General features: G+C 31.8%; 1 protein-coding gene and 1 pseudogene across 2 annotated transcripts in view; both read right to left on the bottom strand.

The window, feature by feature from the left end:
* Positions 1 to 18765, bottom strand: part of LOC145086955 (wall-associated receptor kinase-like 1) — a 261585-nt gene that overhangs the window by 198591 nt on the left and 44229 nt on the right. The gene's annotated exons all lie outside the window — the stretch shown is intronic.
* On the bottom strand, positions 12363 to 17710 carry LOC145086279 (wall-associated receptor kinase-like 6 pseudogene; annotated as a pseudogene).

Below are 18765 nucleotides of genomic sequence, written 5' to 3'. Positions count from 1 at the left end.
AGTGTACATTACCGTTTATGTGAGATCACAATGTGAATGCAATGGGAAAATAACAGTGTACAGTAGTGTTGTATGTAATTAACTACCAATGTACTAACTACCTTAAACTAGTTTGTTAATTACGGTAAAATGTGATATGATTGTAACCATACTTGATAGACTAGTATAAAACGACGCTCAAAGGCATCGAAATGGTATGACATTAGTCACCCGTAGACCTACAGGTCCCACTGTAGCCAGCAGCAAGGTTTAGGGTAGTCAATCCCATATAGATCTATACAGCAACTCACGCTCTCCCTCCAGGAGACTCTCGTTGCAAAACGTAACACAACAGTAGATTGCCATGCCATGAAGTAGTGGCTCACATTAATGTTATAGTGTTCTAGTGTTTGTATAGTATGTTCTAGTGTATTGTATGTTCTATTTGTCTAGTATGTAGTATGTCCTCTAGTGTATAATGTGTAGTATGTATTGTTTCTCATTATAGTGAGTATTTTCTCTCGTTATAGTATGTTTGAACTGACTCATGTATGAACTGACTATTGTATGTTTCATTGTTCTAGAAATAGTATTAGTGACTTCCTAAACTCTACATATTATAGTTTACTAGAAATGTTGTTTGTATGAATGAACATGTTTGTACACCTTTGTTACCCAAAGGTGTTGAACTGAAAGTAGAACTTTAATATCCATATACATACACATAATATATAACAAAGATTCAAACGACCGTCGGACAAACAACGGAACACCCTAATACCTATGTATATGGGTAAACTGTGTGTTAATGTGGGTAGATAACTAGTGGACGACATTATGTTATTATTTATGTATATTCACTATTCCAACTAATACCTATATATTAACTACTAGACATCTTTCAATATCTGCCCTTTATTTCTATAAAATCCCCCACATACGTATATTCCCTACCACCACATCTTATACATCTTACTTCAAAACCTCCCTTGTTCTTTCCTAATACAACTATCATTCCATTAATGCTATGGTGAACCTATAAGGTCACATCTTTGATGTGGTCATCTTTTAATTTCAATTTGATATCCAGGTAATGCAACTCTTTCATCTGATGATTTGGTTCAAGGAAGATTAGAATACTTGTTGCATGTCACTCGACTTCCCACTCCTCTTGCATAACCTCCCTTGTCCTTTCCTAAGACAATTGTCATGGCATCAGTGCCAAGGTAAACCTGTAAGGTCCCGTCTTTGATCTGGTCATCAGTTGTTTTTTGCATAAAGTATGGAAATATTAAAGTAATTACATAAAAATTAAACATGGTTGAAATCAAAACAAAATTTGTAGTCAAACTTACTAGTTTATCTTTAAGATGTTCATTTTCAAATTTTCCATCTTATTTAGCCTCCCCTTCGACCACATCATAAAACAGGAGGGTTCTCCATATGGTTTAATATCTTTGACTTCGATCTTATAATCATTAAACAGACAATTAATTAATAAAGTTAAAAGAAACATAAATGAGAGTATGTTGCTATTAACAAAAATGAACAATTCTCATTCACACATATGTATCCACCTCTTCCTATCCTATGTTTATAAAAAAAAAACTTCTCACATGCTTTTTTGTTGCTTTTGACTTCACCTAACCACAATGAAAAATCAAAAATACCATATCTACATGCCAACACAATATTATGAAATGTATGCGGACAGAAAATAATCAAATTTATAGAAATAACTTAATCGTTTTATGCCTCAAAGTTTTTATGTGTCACAAAAGCAGCCCAATCTGAGTACTCAATAATTTTTGTATACTTTGTAGGGACTTCATTCGTTGTCTTAGGTGTTGTAGGTGTTCCTTTTTTGGGCAATATGTACCTTTCTCTAAGTTTCCTTCTTTAATTATTTAGAATTTGACCAAGATGATGCATTATTGAATTTTTAAATGTGTTCTCAAGCTCGAAATATCGCTACAAAATGTAACACAGTGTTGTTAATAGTTAGAAATAATGTAAATGCATATATGAATAATTAAGGACAACGTTAAATAATGTATTCAATACCATGATTTCACTCCATAGGTCATCTCTTGCTGGTAAATCCACTTACATACAAGATAGAAATTTTAAACCTATATGCTTACGGATTAGGTCTCCTAAAACACTAGCAAACACTGCTCCTGATATCCTACCCATGTCATCGATTGTGAGAGGGTTCTTTACTCCTTTATCATGCTGATTACGAAACTTATGTAGCTTGGTTATGCCTCTCTTAACTACATTTGTTGCCACTATGTTGTCGTTTGCAGCCTCATCTTCAAATTCCTTACTCTTAGTTATAGTCCAGACCCTCGTATGTTGTAGTGTATGCATTTTCGTCCAAAGGTTCCATGATTAGTGATAACATAGATTAGTAAAAGATAATAAAATTCTCTGGTTAGGGTTTTTGGAAAGGATAGAATATTTGGAAATGGTGTAAAAAGCTTCTGACGAAAGCTCATTTCAGAAGAAATAATAACTAGGTTCATGATCTGCATGGTGTGCTGAATTCAAAATTTTCGTTTAAAAAACTTGAAACTTTGGTTGGCGCCTTCTTATTTGGAGAGTGTTCTTGAAATTTTTTGGCGTAGAAACTGAAGAAATTGAGTTTTTGATTGCTGACTAATGATACAATAGATTGAGGATCCTAAAATTAGGAATCTATATCGTGAATTAGTTTAGATAGTGTTGACTTCAAAATTTTTGTCCAAATTTTGGCTCCAAGGCATAATTAATATTACCGGTTTTAAATATATTAACAATGTAATATATATATATATATATATATATATATATATATATATATATATATAATAGATGTACATTTAAAAAAATATAATAAATTTTATGAAATATTTACATTTTATAAAGCTATAATTAATATAAAAATATTTATAAAAAAATATGGCAGCAAGGGCATTTGTGTGTCTTATTAAATATAGATGAAAGTAGTCAACAACAATTTATTAAAGATGATAATGCTCATTGATGACGTATAAGTCAAGGGTCATGTTAAGACCCATTGAAGATATATAGGTCATTGATCATGTGGTAGCTGCCTATAGTGTCATGATATGATTAATGGATGATTTTTGGGTCATTGGTCATGTGGTAGTTTCTTATAGCATAATGGTATGACCTATCGATGACATATGGGATTGGTGTTGAGGTAGTTGCTTATATTGTCATGGTATGACACATAGATGACATATGGGTCATTGTTCATGTGGTAGTTTATTAGTGTCATGGTATGTCCCATAGATAACATATTGGTCACTTGTCATTTGGTAGCTGCTTGTAGTGTCACCCTATGACCCATAGATCACATATGGGTCATTAGTCATGTAGTAGTTGCTTATAGTGTCAAGGTATGACGTAGGGATGACAACTTGGTCATTGGTCATGTGGTAGTTGCTTATAGTGTCATGGTATGACCAATGGATGACATATGTGTTATTGTCATGTGATAGTTGCTTAGTGTCATTGTTTGACCCATGGATGGCATATGGGTCATTGCTCATGTGGTAGTTTCTTATAGTGTCATGGTATGAACTGTGGATGACATATGGGTCATTAGTTATTTAGTAGTCGCTTATAGTGTGATGGTTTGACCCATGGATGCCATATGGGTCATTGGTCATGTGGTAGTTTCTTACAATGTTATTGTATAACCCATGAATGACATATGGGTCATTGGTCATGTGGTAGGTGCTTATTGTATCGTGGTATGACCTATGGATGACACATGGGTAATTGGTCATGTGGTAGTTGCTTATATTGTCATGGTATGACCCATGGATAACAGATGGGTCATTGGTCATTTGGTAGTTGCTTATAGTGTGATGGTTTGACCCATGGATGACATATGGGTCATTGGTCATATGGTAGTTGCTTATAGTGCCATGGTATGACCCACGATTGACATATGGGTTATCGGTCATGTGGTAGTTGCTGATAGTGTGATTGTATGACCCATGGATGACAAATGTGTCTTTGGTCATGTAGTAGTTGCTTATAGTGTCATGGTATGACCCATGGATGACATATGGATCATTGGTCTTGTTCATTGGGTGGTAGTGGCTATTTAATTTGGAGTGTTCAAAATATTTACCAATATAATTGAATAGGGTATATAAACCTTTTCATAACGAATTAAATACTTTAAATCTGTCATGGAAAGTTAATCAAAATAAATGAAACATTTTTTTTACTTTAGTTAATTTAAAAACAATATACATATAGAAATTAAATAACAAACAATATAATTTAATTTCTTTTTGGTAATTTGAACCATATATATATATGGTTCAAATCTCATTTCCTATTATCTCATTTCCTATTTATCATCGATTAAGTAACCAAAAATTTAGCATATGTAGTTACACACATAATAAGATCATATCAAAAATAGATTAAAAGTAAATAACATTAATTCCAACCCTAAATCGACATCATTGAAGAACCGTGATTAGGAACTCCTTCATCATGATGTTTCTGGCCAAGATTATCATAGAATCTATTAAATGTTGATTCTGATCTCTCGTGTTTGACTTCATCGCACCCATCTCATATTCTACATGCATTATATTGTCTTAGACTTCCTCCTTCTATAGAGCATCTAGAACTTCGTTGATCTTTGTCTCTTCATTAAAAAATTATTGGAGAAGAGCCTCGATTACTGTCATTCTTGATTCCAAACTTTTAGGTCTTCTCGAATGATGGCGATGAAATCTTCATTCAAGGTTTTGTTTGACGCAAGATAAGACATTAATTTCATTTACAGAGGTAGCTTTTAATTACTATTAAATTTAGAAAAGATGGTTTGCAAAAGGAATTGTTATTATTTCATATATGGGTAAACCATGTGTTAATGTGGGTGGATACTAGTGGACGACATTACGTTATTATTTATGTATATTCACTATTCCAACTAATACCCATATATATTAACTACTAGAGATCTTTCAATATCTGCCCTTTATTCTTATAAAATCCCCCACATATGCATATTGTCTACCACCACATCTTATACATCTTACGTTCTTCCAAACTAATGGCTTCTTCATCCAATGCTAACAATTCTTCGGATATTCTGTCTGAAGTAAAGAAGCTTGCTCTCACCAATAGTATCGATGAGGTGTACTTATGTATTCACGTGAATGGTATCAAAGCAAGGCTTGATACTTCCATATAGAATCAAGAGGAGAAGAAAAAGAAGATTGCGGCAAATAACTTGATTTACAAAGATGTTGTATACAAATATCTTGATGATGAGATCAAGGCGGAAAAACAAGAAGTAAAATATCTTGAAGACCTTTTTGCCATGATTAAAATGATAAATAAGAAATGTAATAAGCTTAGTAAATAGATTAGATCTTGATTTTTATTTGATATTTTGTCATTTTAGTATTTAGACTTTGGATTAGATGAGGATGACGACCTAAAGAGTTTTTGCAACATGTGTAATTGGTAAGTAGAGTGTGGTAAACTTTGTAGGATAATTAGGTATTTGGCTGATCATCATGAATCGTCAGAAGAGAGCGAATCATCAGAAGATAGTTTGTAATACTCTTTGTATTGTACATATATTTCTAAGTGGATGCATATATATCTTTTATAAGACATCAAGAAATATGGTTTAAATTATTAAGTATTATTGAATTTCAATAGTGTTTACATTAGTTTAGTTAAATTTAATTGGTGTGTTATAATTATCATTTCAGTCATACATGTTAACTTAGTGTAGGTTACTTTATTGACAATGGTTGTATTTTGTATACAATTTTATTTTGTTTAGGTTGTTATTTTGTTATAATAAATTTTCTATGTTTTTTATGACCTATAATTATGTATTTAATTTCGTTAATAATTTCATGTATGTTGCTATATTTATCGTTTTCAAATATCGAATGATATCTACTGATACTTTGACCTAGTATTTATCCACTGCATCAAAATCACAACCAAGGATTGTTGAAGGTTCCCTCATACACTCTTTCTTTGAAATTTTGTTATGTGATTCTCAATATCAGTTAAAACTGTCTACAAAAATTTGAAATCCATACAACCACTTTGAAATAACAAGTGACTAATAAAGATCATTTGGATACACATTTGTGATATGGTGTGGCTATTCGAAATCAACACAGTAACTTTGATATAACATGTGACTAAACAAATACTAAAGATTACAAATATATTGTCACTTGATTTACAAACAAGAACACTCAATGTGAGCAATATCAAGCTTAATGATTAACATTTTTTCATCATTGTTACTCTAAATAATAGTTACGTGAATACTTCGCCATGTGACTAATAAAAATCATCCGATACACATTTGGGATATGGTCTGGCTATTCAAAATCATACAACCACTTTGAAATAACAAGTGACCATACACATAAACGGTAAGCTAGCTATAACGCACGCTCAACTTCAGTAACACTTATAGTTATGAGACCATATGTACCAAGTTGTTACTACACTGAAATCATGTTAGACAAACTCCAATTTATTTGTTAGCGACATAAATATTTACATCATGTGACGATTTATGACATCTGGACACTTTTTTTATACTCAAGCATATTTGTCACTTTTTTTATGTATATAGTAACTAATGCATTGAACTCAATCATCTATAATCGCGCCTCCCAATTAATAAGTGGCTGAACTTTCTGCTAAAATATTTCAGTTCACTTCAACTACTTAAAGTATCATATGAGTGACTGTCCGTTTTCGGCGTCGAGTGAATAAAGCCTGATTTTTTGTAGTAGTGAGTGTAACACCCAGAATTTTATCAAGAAAAATTATGACTTTGGTTGTACAAATATCATGACTCGTATTCATAATAAACATCTGGTTTTACAAAATCCTTCACAATTTATCAGAGTTTATTGGTGTTACCAAATATAGACTTTGCACATAATCTGCAAACTCAGGGATTTAATCCCAATAGTTGGCCTAATATCCCCTTAGAGAGTCTTTTCCAATGTTCCCCAAAGAAACACCATTAACAGTGTTTCCCGAAGGAAGCCTATAACAAAGTTTGCAAAGGAATCACATATCAATATTACCGAAGGAATTATATATTCAGTATTCTTGAAGGAATCACATATCATTATTCCGATAGGAATCACATATTCATTATTCCCGAAGGAATCACATATTCGGTATTCCTAAAGGAACAACGTATTCAGTATTTCCAAAGGAATCATATATTCTGTATTTCTGGTGGACCAACATAATATTTTTCCCATAGGAACCTTTAACTATAAATATTCTGGTAGGAATCATATATCCACACGCATATTGAATATTCTCGAAGGAATATTTAACGATGTTTCTCCATCGGAAACTTTTCTCAAAACCCTACTCCCGGGAACCCTTTAGCAATAAATCCCCTGGTTAGAAAGTAATACCTTCCAAAAAAAGCCATATGTATATTAGCGAACAATAATGTGATGAATAAATAAAATAATAATTGTGGTGAAAAATAATAAATACTAATTATTGCTAATAACAAAAGCAATGCAAAGCGTAGATTAATGTATGCAAAGTATACTAGGAATAATATATGTGATGTTTGTGAAGAAATGTGATGTATTGTGTGGAAACATGTTATGTGTTTATTCTGTGATTGACTTATTTGTATGAGATCTCTGTGTTTCTTTCCTTGTTCTACTTGTAATTGGCTCACTAAGTTGTTGACACTTCATCTTGTTGTGTTTTTTCCATGTTATTAGGAGTGTGACTTTGTGAGGCAGGGAACTTTTTTGGGTAGGTTTGATTCTATTATGTTGATACGACTTGGACACATCTTGCTGGTCGTCATTGTGGTTTGATTAAACATATTTAAAACGTTTTTTTTTTTTTTTATTTGGGTTGTTTTGGTTTTAAACGTAATTTTGATGATTGATTTGAAAATGTTTACTTTAAAGACTTATGTTTCAAATTTCCGTTAAAAGATATTTTCAAATTAAATAATTTTTTTTCGTGAAAATCACGGTATTACAAAAGGTACAATAGATTTTTTACAAATAAGTCAAACTATCAATACGTAAACTAAGGAAATTAAAAGAAAATAATTTAATCATGCAATGTTTACCCCAATTTAAGCCTACACTCTTTATTTTCTTCGCTCTATTGGCTCCTCCAACGATCTACTCCGTCTGCACTCCACATTGCTAAGAGGCAGCCGATCGATGACTTGTCCAAGTAACATTACTGTTTTGATTTGGAAAATAAATTGTGATTTTGCTATGTGATTGATTTTTATTGCGGTGCAAAAATTCTGAAACAATGGTAACTTAAAACTAAGCAGAAGTGATGAAATGCTTGAAGTCATGAAGAGCGAGTGGACAAGGTTTATGGAATAACAGGTCGGTCCAGAAACATATTGGGCCTCAGGCGAGAAGAAAATAAGGGCCCTCGATTCTATATAGGCAAATATAATAAAATTTTGAAAAAAAATATCATTTATAATAATAATCAATAATATAATCCAAACCAGAAATATAGTCATAATATTTAAAAAAAAAAAACACGAGTACAAAAGACAATAAATTTCTTTCTTTATTAGATTCAAAACTAACAAGATCAATTTAATCTAACATTTATTTCTTTATACATAATATTGCCAATACCTTTATCTATACAAATTTATATAAAATTCACCTTAAATAATTCTTCAATAACTTTAGCTAGCTTTATACAACTTCAAAGTAAACTTGTGTCTACAGATGCCTATTAACCTTAGGTAATCTTTAGCTTTTGAAACCTTCTTACTTATTTAAACTTCTCTCTATAGTTGTAGAGATGCATCTACAAATACAAGTTGTAAAATAAAACCACTAGATAACAATAGTCATAAAAATGATAAATCGACTACTCTCTACACTTGTAGAGATGCATCTGAATAAATCGACTTCACAAATCTGAGAAGCAAAAAATTAATATAACATAGAATGAGAAGAAAAAATTAGAAAAAAAAAATCTGATACACAAACCTATAAGCTTTCAGAAAAAAAAATTCTGAAAGAAAAATCATATCGTGTTAAGTTCTTATCTGATATCATGCAAGTCACAAGGATTCGAAATCAACATAGATAATCGAGAGTGCGAATCATAATGAAAATGTGAGATTTTGAGAGGAATAGGGGTTAGAAGCGGGGATGTCGATCGTGAGCGTAAGAGAAAGCAGAGCGAGTTGGAAAGCTGTGTATGATTCATTTGATTAATTCTTGAATTTGTTATCAGAGGTATGTCAATTCACGAGGTCGGGGTGGAGATGTCGATTTAGTTATCAAGGATTTCGATTCAATTAACGATTCATAAGGTGCCCTAGTTGGCTAATTCTTGCCTCCTTCTTTCAGTCCTTCCCATTCCCCCAGCTGCATACACATTCAAATAGAAACAGTACAATTTGTTTTTTGGGCCTAAATTGAGGTTGGACCAATATAGGACCCTAGCAAACATATATATATATATATATATATATATATATATATATATATATATATATATATATATACACTACATACCTAGAATTTCCGGGCCCTCCAGATATGTGGGCCCTAGATGGTCGCCTGGGTCACCCACCGTTTGGACCCTCCTGGGGTATAAACACATTTAGGGGCGATGAACTAAACCCCATGTGAAGTATATTAGCATGTCATCAAGAAATAATGACTTAACCTTCAATTAAGCACAAATGGCCAAAGAAGATAAGGGGTGAAGATTAGGAGTGGAGAAACTAGATGCTCTAAGTTACTAAATCGGAGTTTTATGAACCCTAATCACATTGCTTCATAAAACGTTATGATAAATATGATAAATATTGGTGGATCTTTCTTGGTGTATCGGATGAAAAATGAGACGATGAAGACTATAGCAAAGATAGGAGAAAGTGGTGGAGGCTTTGTTCATTGCACAACTAATGAATTCGTAAGTTTAAAGAAAGATATTAACATAAATCTAAGCTCAATCTAAAATAAAGTTACCAACATTCTAAAATACAGTGACCAAGATTATCTGGTTTAATTTTAAATTCAATTAATTGATTTAGAATTCACTTACCATATTACCGTTATTCCACTAATTAATGTCTAATTTTTTTTTTTCTAAAATTAGTTGGTTCCTATATCCATATAATAGATATTGGCCTCATAATCGATTTAGTTGGTTCTTACCGTTAAAATTCACTACAATAAAGTCCCTACATATTGGCCTCACAATCGATTTAGTCCCTATATATTGTTTTTTATTCAATTAAGTCCCAAAGACCGGTGATCGTATTCAATTTAACCCCTTGACCCGGTCAACAGGTCATCCAACTTTCGAAAATTACATTTTTGGCCCATATTTCAAAATTTATTACAAATTTGGTCCAAAATTTACACTTTTGGCCTAGATTTTAATTTTTTTTATCACAAATCTGGTCCACAATATACCCTTTTGGTCCAAATTTTAGAATTTTGTTATGAATTCATCTTAATTTTAGTTATTTTTACAACTTTTTTTCTTCAAAAAAAATTTGAATGTTTTTTCTTTATGAATTCGAATGTTTTGCGTTTGGAAGCGTAGTAATTAATAAAAGTAAAAAAAAAAAATGTAATCTTTTTAGTTATATTTAACATTAAAAATAGATTTTCAGTACTTTCAAACTTATACCAATGAGTTTTATTAATATTTTCTTTTTTAACTTGTTTAATATGTTAAACAATATATATTTTTTGTTCTATGTTCAACATAAAAACATATGATAAATAAAGAAAGAGTTAAATGCAAGAAATAATAGTGTGCTTAATTTCATTGATTTTTATTATAGCATTGTATTTTGAACGACCTACCTAACCATAAACCAAATACAAAGATTTTTTTTAAAGTACAACGAAGATATTAAAGCACAACATCATTAGGTAGACTTTTTAAAGTACGTTGTCTTAGTTAATAACTCAATAAATAAAAGTGGGTCATATTTATAAACGTTTCAAAGTTTATCAATAGTCTCGCTAGGTTTACAAATGGCAGAGTTTTATGTATTGTTGACATGGTACATTTTGATGGTTTCTAGAGCATTTCCAATAACATAAGATATTAAGTATGTTTCTTTTTGTCTGTAAAAACAATGTTTTTTGTGTGTTATAGTGCTACGATGACATTGTTATACTGCTACATTGACATAAATGGCTTATTGTCAACAACAATACGCTTATTAGTCCTTTTTAGCTCTTAAACTTAATAGTATACTTCAAAAAAAATAATGATACTAGAAGTTGTTTTTCACTAATTTAAGTCTCTTTATTGTATGAAAATAATGTTTATTTGTGTGATAACAATGCCACAACATGAATGACCTATTGTTAGCACTATGTAACTGTCGTTTTAATGTAAATTATTATATTTTCTACCTAAATTCATAGTACACTTCAAAAATAATAGAAGATAAAAATGAGTACATTTTTTTGAAGAAAAAAAGTTGTAAAAATAACTAAAACTAGGATGAATTCATAACAAAATTCTAAAATTTGGGCCAAAAGGGTATATTTTGGACCAAATTTGTAAAAAAAAAAAATAAAATCTACGCCAAAAGTGTAAATTTTGGACCAAATTTGTAATAAAATTTGAAATTTGGGCCAAAAATGTAATTTTCGAAAGTTGGATGACCTGTTGACCGGGTCAAGGGTTAAATTGAATGCGATTACCGGTTTGTGGGACTTAATTGAATAAAAAATATATATAGGGACTAAATCGATTATGAAGCCAATATGTAGGGACTTTATTGCAGTTTTCCCTATATATATACACACATGCCAATATTTTAAGTGAATACTTATGTACTATGTTCCTTGATCAAATGAAAATAAAGTTTATATGTGCACTCCATCAATTTATGGCTCATCCACAACATGTTTCCTTGGAAAATTTATACAAGTTTACAAAATAAAACAAATAAACAATGCTTCCCATAAAAGCTTATGAAATTTATTAAGAATCCATTAACAACACAAAACACTTAATTATTATGATACGAACCTATCACATGTAGTCAATTTGTTCTTTTATCATTTATCTTTGAATTGTATTAAAGATTTTAATAGTTTCTTTTTTTAGTACTCCTTACATTATTAAGTAGATTTCAACTGTATAATTTTAATGCCATACTGGACGACATGTCATCGAGTATAAATAAAAGAGAAAATTATGTCATACTGGATGTCGTAGTGGACGTTAAACCAGAAGATTCAACAATCGTTTAAACAGTCGTAATTCACTCCAATGGTGTATTAAGAACCCAACAAAATTGTTTATTGGTCTATTGAATACAATTAAAATATAAATGATCCAAAGAGCAATAATACTATTGGTTGTCATATCATGACATTAACCCAATTTCGATTACAATAAGCTGAAGAATATGTTTAGGAGGAAGAAGAAATAGGTATAGAAAATACTATACCTTTTAGCGTTTACATACAACTTATTAATCATCACACTATATAGCTTAAGGCTTACTTAAGAAAACTAATAGTTATCATGATTCATCGACTAAGGTTGTCAATGATGTCAAAAGTTGACTCGACATAAGTTGATGTTGACTGCGATGCTTTCTCAATACTTCACAAGTCTAATATTATTTTAAATTGTGGTGGGAACATGTGACAATCTCACACCTTCTAACTCGATTGCAACTTCTTTCATTGTTGGTCTGTTTTTCCCATTTAAATTCAAGCATCGCATTGCCAAATTAGCTATGGCCAACAACTCATTCCTAGAACCCTCCTTAACAACTATTGCATCAAAAATAGACATGACACGTCCTTCTTCCATGGATACCTTAAAGTATGTAGCCAAACTTCTATTTTCACCAAATCTAGTTAATGAAATTGGCTTTTCTCTTGTCATGAGTTCAAGCAAGACAACTCCAAAACTATAGACATCACTTTTTTCGGTAAATTGGCTTGATTGGAAGTACTCTGGATCCAAGTAACCAAATGTACCTTTCACTAACGTTGTCAAGTGAGTTTGATTTATTGACACAAACCTTGAAATTCCAAAGTCAGAAACTTTGGCTCTATACTTTTCATCCAGAAGTATATTAGTTGTCTTAATATCTCTATGGTATATTGGAATAGAGGTAGCCGAATGTAAGTAAGAAAGTGATCCTGCAACCTCTGTAGCGATTTGCAATCTCATGTTTAAAGAGATTGGAAATTCATTGGTTTCATCTTGAAGAAAGTCATACAAGGTACCGTTTGAGATAAACTCGGAGACAAGCAATGGGACCTCTGTTTCGAGGCAACATCCTAGTAATTTGACCACATTCCTATGATTGACTTGGGAAAGAATGAACACCTCATTGATGAATTGTTCTAATTGGCTTTCATCGACAACCTTCGATTTCTTAATAGCTACAATCCGTCCGTTGGCTAACATGCCTTTATATACTGTACCTTGACCTCCTCGACCAAGAATTCTATTATCATTAAAATGGTCAGTGGCCTTCTCTAGTTCATTCGAGGTGAAAAGTATGGTTTTATCAACTAAACTGTTGTCAATTGTTTGTTGTTGTCTAAGAAGTAGACCACCATTCCGTTTAAAATACCTTTGTTTCCTTCTTTTGGCGCTAATTTTCTTGATTATGTTGTATAGTGCATAACTAATCACCATTAGAATAAGTAAACCCAAGGTTAGGCTAGCACTTGAAAATGAGGCACATATAATACTAACAATTTAATATAGTCCCTTAAAACATTGAACTTTTACATAAATAAAAATGGAATTTTTATACAAAGTATCTTCAACTGTCGATATAGACTACACTTTCTACTAATAAATATAAGAAGTTTTAGTTAGTAACTTTATTTTTAGGTGAAATTAATGGAACTATTAACACCTTTGTTATTGTTTTTGAAATTAATCTATTGTCAGGTGTCCCTAATGTATAGATAATGGAAAATTAAACGGTTTTATTTCAAATTTAAAAATTAAATTGTTTGTTCAAATTTAAATTTGACTTGATAGTTATACTAAATAAAGGTTTTATTTCAAACTTAAAAATTAAATTGTTTTTTTAAATCTAAATTTATCTTGACAAACATTTATTTCAAATTTAAAAATTAATTTGTTTCTTAGAGTTTAAATTTAACTTGATAGTTGATACTAAATTTTATTTAGTATAACTATCAAGTCGAATTTAAATTTGAAGAAGACAATTTAATGGTTAGATTTGAAATAAGACCATTTATTTTTCCAATGATCTTTACATTCGGGACAAGCGTTGCAAAGTTATGGATTATTTTTTTATTTTTTTTATAAATAAATAAATGTTTTTCCATAAAAGACATATATTTTGATTTTTTCTTATCTAAAAGTATTTTTTTCAAAAGGAACAAATTTTTATTTATTACTTGTTATTTCAACGGTAAACAGGTTATTAAAATGAGATTTTTTTTTCTATAAAAAAACCATATATTTTGTATTTTTTTGGTTTATGTTTCTTCTTCTTGTTGTACACCATATTTGGTCCCCTAAAACGATTACTTTCTCTCCAATGAACATAGCTTAGTGAGAAATGTAGAAATGGAATTATGTTATTTTTAAGGATGAAGCTATCTATTTATATATTATCCCGAGAATAGATTCATAAGATTGAGTCTATTTTCAAATGTTGTGTCATTGCTATTTTCATTAGTTTTGATGGCATGTTTATTTTACCAGTGTATTGGGATAATTTTAGAAGTTGTTATTGTTTACCATTAAGTCCATTGTGTCTGAAGTATTTATCAATGTTTTACAATGAGTATTAAATTTATTTTGCACTATATGTGTGGAAAATCTCAGACATTAGTTAGTTTTTACATTTGTTACTGTATATATTAAGCATTTCAAACATTAGGTTTATGTTGGTCGTTAATGGTAAAAGAATAGGTAGTGTTTGAGATCCTTCATACATACAATGTTGAATAAATTTAGTATTCATTGAAAAACATAGATAAACACTCGAGACAAATTAAACTTATGGGTAAATAAAAAATAACAAATCACATACAAAACTATCTTTGTACACCGTTAAAATAAACATACCATCATGAAAATAGCATTAAACAACCTTTGAAAACATACTCAAAGTTGTGAAAACAACCTTGGGCAGAGATGCACATTTCAAACCGTTTTTTTTAAACGAAAGTTAAAAACATACCAGTTTTTAAAACCGATTAGATTAAAACCGAACTGCCACTTAGTAATAGGTTGTAACAAATATCTAAAACTGTTTTTTTGTTTGTCTTTCACTGGTTTTTTTACTATAACCGAATCAAACAAGTTTTTTTAACCAAAAAACCTGTTTGTTTAATGCAATTTCATTAAAAAAAAAATGAAAAATCAAACCAATTATAACATAAACAAGTGTAAACATAAACAGATTTTTGTAAACAGTTTTCTAAAATCAAACCGATTATAACAAAAACCAGTCTGGACATAAACCAACCTTGGGACATGAGGTAATAGACGAACTTCATCATCACAATATCTTAATTCCATTTCAACATTCGTTACTTAGTTTGTATTATAAGTTGATTGTTTAATTTGACATTTGTATTCTTTTCATATATATTGGCTTTCTTACTTGGCGCAACTGATCTCATAGCTTTCTTACTTGAAAAGGCCTTTGTATTTTAATTTGATATTTGGATTTCATTTTGGCTTTCTTACTTGGATTAAATGATATCATGGCTACCACTATGTGTTTCCACTTACCGGTCTCTTTCAATATCCAAAAAAATATAAAAATAATAATAAGCATATCAACTACAAAAAAGTTGAAAAAAACCTTTGTATTTTAGTATGACATTTGGATCCTATTCGTATTGGTTTCTTACTTGGAGTAAATGATCTTATTAGCTACCACTATGTGTTTCCACTTACCACTATGTGTTTCCACTTACCTGTCTCTCCTACACCAACCTCTAATGTTAAACGAGTTGATATTCTGACTCAGAAGAAAGGAGAAATCTTTTTCTTTTTCTAGTTAACAAAAATACTACAAAATTTGATAGAATATCATTAATTAAGAAAAATAAAATCACCTTTTTAAAGTAAAAAAACTATAATAAATTTGCTAATTAAAGAAAACAAACAGAAAAAGTAGAAGGAAATATTATTGATGACAAGTTTAGAGAAATTACCTAGAATAACGCCGAGTGACTTATTGCTGCTTCCATGAATGTGACAACTCATGCCTGACGTCGTGTAACGATCAGGGAAACAAATCCCACCATCTTGTTCACAGCTTATGCATTCTGTTGAAACGTCTGGTCTAAAATAACTGCTGCTGGTGTTATACGTCCAACTCAGTGTTATCGGAACCACTTGTCGAGAAAATCTTCCTTGATTGAATGAAATCTTATCCACCAAGAACGCAGACCCACAGCTTCCATTTCCATCATGTCTTTCCAATCCTGTTAGATTCAAAGTAAACGACTCGAGATCATAGGGAATAGTAGTTTGGCAACAACCCTTTCCAAAGCAACCGTTTCTATAGCTTTCACTGTTTGTGTCGTTGCTACAAGTTGTTGAACAACCACCGACAATAGTCCCATTTTCCACCATAATAGCAGCACTACCACACCCCTCAACCACAAACATGTTATCCGATCCAGAAAATCCGAACGGACTTCCGGTTAGGAAAAGGCTGTTAGTCTGGACTGGATTCTTGCAATCAGAAATCATGGGGACGTTAACAGTAATTGTATTTTTTTCCAAACTTACACTCAAAACCTCCATGTTGTCGAACGCAGATAAATAAGGTGTCAATGACTTGCAATCGACATTGAACCAGTTCCCATCTGAACAATCTCTTTTAATCCCGAAAGGGGATGGAATAGATACATTCCCACATGTCTCGTTGCATCTTGTTGAGTTTTCATGGAATGTTTCGTTCCACGAAAGTGATATCGGAACAAAATGGTCTTCAGTAAAAGATTTGCTAGAAAAACTTCCTGCGTAATTTGTATCTACCAAGAAAGCACACCCACAAGCTCCATCTTGATTCTGTCTTTCCAAACCTGTTAGATTGAAGGTAAATGATGAGAGACCACGAGGAATTGTAGTTTGGCAACAACCGAAACCGAAGCAGTTATTTATGTCACTAACAGTGTCCTTGCCACAAGTCGTTGAACAACCGGTGACAATACTCCCATTCTCCATGATGGAAGCACTGCCACAGCCCTTAAAGACCAATCTGTTACGTGATCCGGAAAATCGGAAGGGACTTTTGCCATGGCTGGTGATTAGGACATGATTGATATCTTGGACTGGATTTTCGCAATCAGCACTAATCATAGACATGTTAATAGTGATTGTGCTCACATCCATATACAGCACCTCGGCGTTGTTGAAGGCAGATAGATACGGTTTGTTGGTGAATGAAGATGGATATGGTGGGGAGGAATTACAATCAAGTGTGTACCATTCGTTGGCAGAACAATTTCTTCCAAACCCGAAAGGGTATGTAATCTGGACATCGCCACAGATGACAGGACATTGTGGCTTGCCGTAATAAGCTTCGAGATGAGCTTCTACTAATGTTGTTAGCAAAATCAAGATGAGTAAATTTAAAACTTGGAACGGCTGCATTTTGGTAACAACAACGATTGAAGGCGCAAGGAATAATAATAATCAAAACCAAGTGGATTTTTATGCTAAAAGATAATATGCTTTATCTAATTATTTAATGGAGATATTTATTTTATGGTTGACTATAAGACAACTTTATTTTTGGCCATTTTTCTTATTCCGAAAACAAGTGGAGATTTAAAATAGTACACAATAAAGCACGCAACATTAAATACTCTTTTCATTCGAATAAGGACAATATAAATATTCTTTTGGGTTGAAATTAATAGGTAAATATTATGGAACTCATAAGGAATTTTGATTGGAGAAAAAGGAGTAAATTACACGAAACATCCCTATGGTTTGAGGTAATTTGCGTATTTTGTTCCTAATTTACTTTTTTAACTCGGAAGGTTCCTACTGTTTGTTTTTGTTACGTGGTTGGTCCCTTCTATTTGTTTTTGTTACGCGTTCGGTCCCTATATTTCCTAAAAAGACTATTACTTTAATAGAGAAAAATGATGGGATATGTAGGGTAAGGTGAGGGGAGTGGGGTTGGAAGTGTGTTTATTTAAATAAATTAAAAAATCAAGGGCAAAATAGTATTTTTAGGTAACACAGGGACCAAGCGTGTAACAAAAACAAACAGTAGGGACCTTCCGAGTTAAAAGAGAGAGAGAATTGCAAGAATGGCCCTCACGGTTGTATTGTGTATGTTTTGTGTTTTTGGTCCTTGTTCCACGATTGTGTGACCCATAAACTACTCGAGAAAAAGAGAGAGAGAATTGCAAGAATGGCCCTCACGGTTGTATTGTGTATGTTTTGTGTTTTTGGTCCTTGTTCCACGATTGTGTGACCCAGAGTGATCTCCTTCTATTTTGGTCTTGTATGTTATTGCTAAACTTTTCTTTGGACCGAAGACGTGTCAGCCCGTTCACATAGAGGCGACGTTGTTCTTTGACAAAGGGTTGCACGGGACGATTGAGGACATTGTGATTTGTTGTGGCTCTTTCTTTGGTGACATACAATGGCGAATTGATTCCCTACCCATTATGTTTGGTGGTTTGGGTTTGTATACCGCAGTAGAGGCTACCTCATATGCTTTTGTTGCCTTAATAGCCCAATCTT

This window comes from Lactuca serriola, chromosome 2 (genome assembly GCF_051521515.1).
Source record: "Lactuca serriola cultivar US96UC23 chromosome 2, Lser_US96UC23_V15, whole genome shotgun sequence".
Classification (NCBI taxonomy): Eukaryota; Viridiplantae; Streptophyta; class Magnoliopsida; order Asterales; family Asteraceae; genus Lactuca; species Lactuca serriola.
This window is presented reverse-complemented; position numbering and strand designations above follow the sequence as displayed.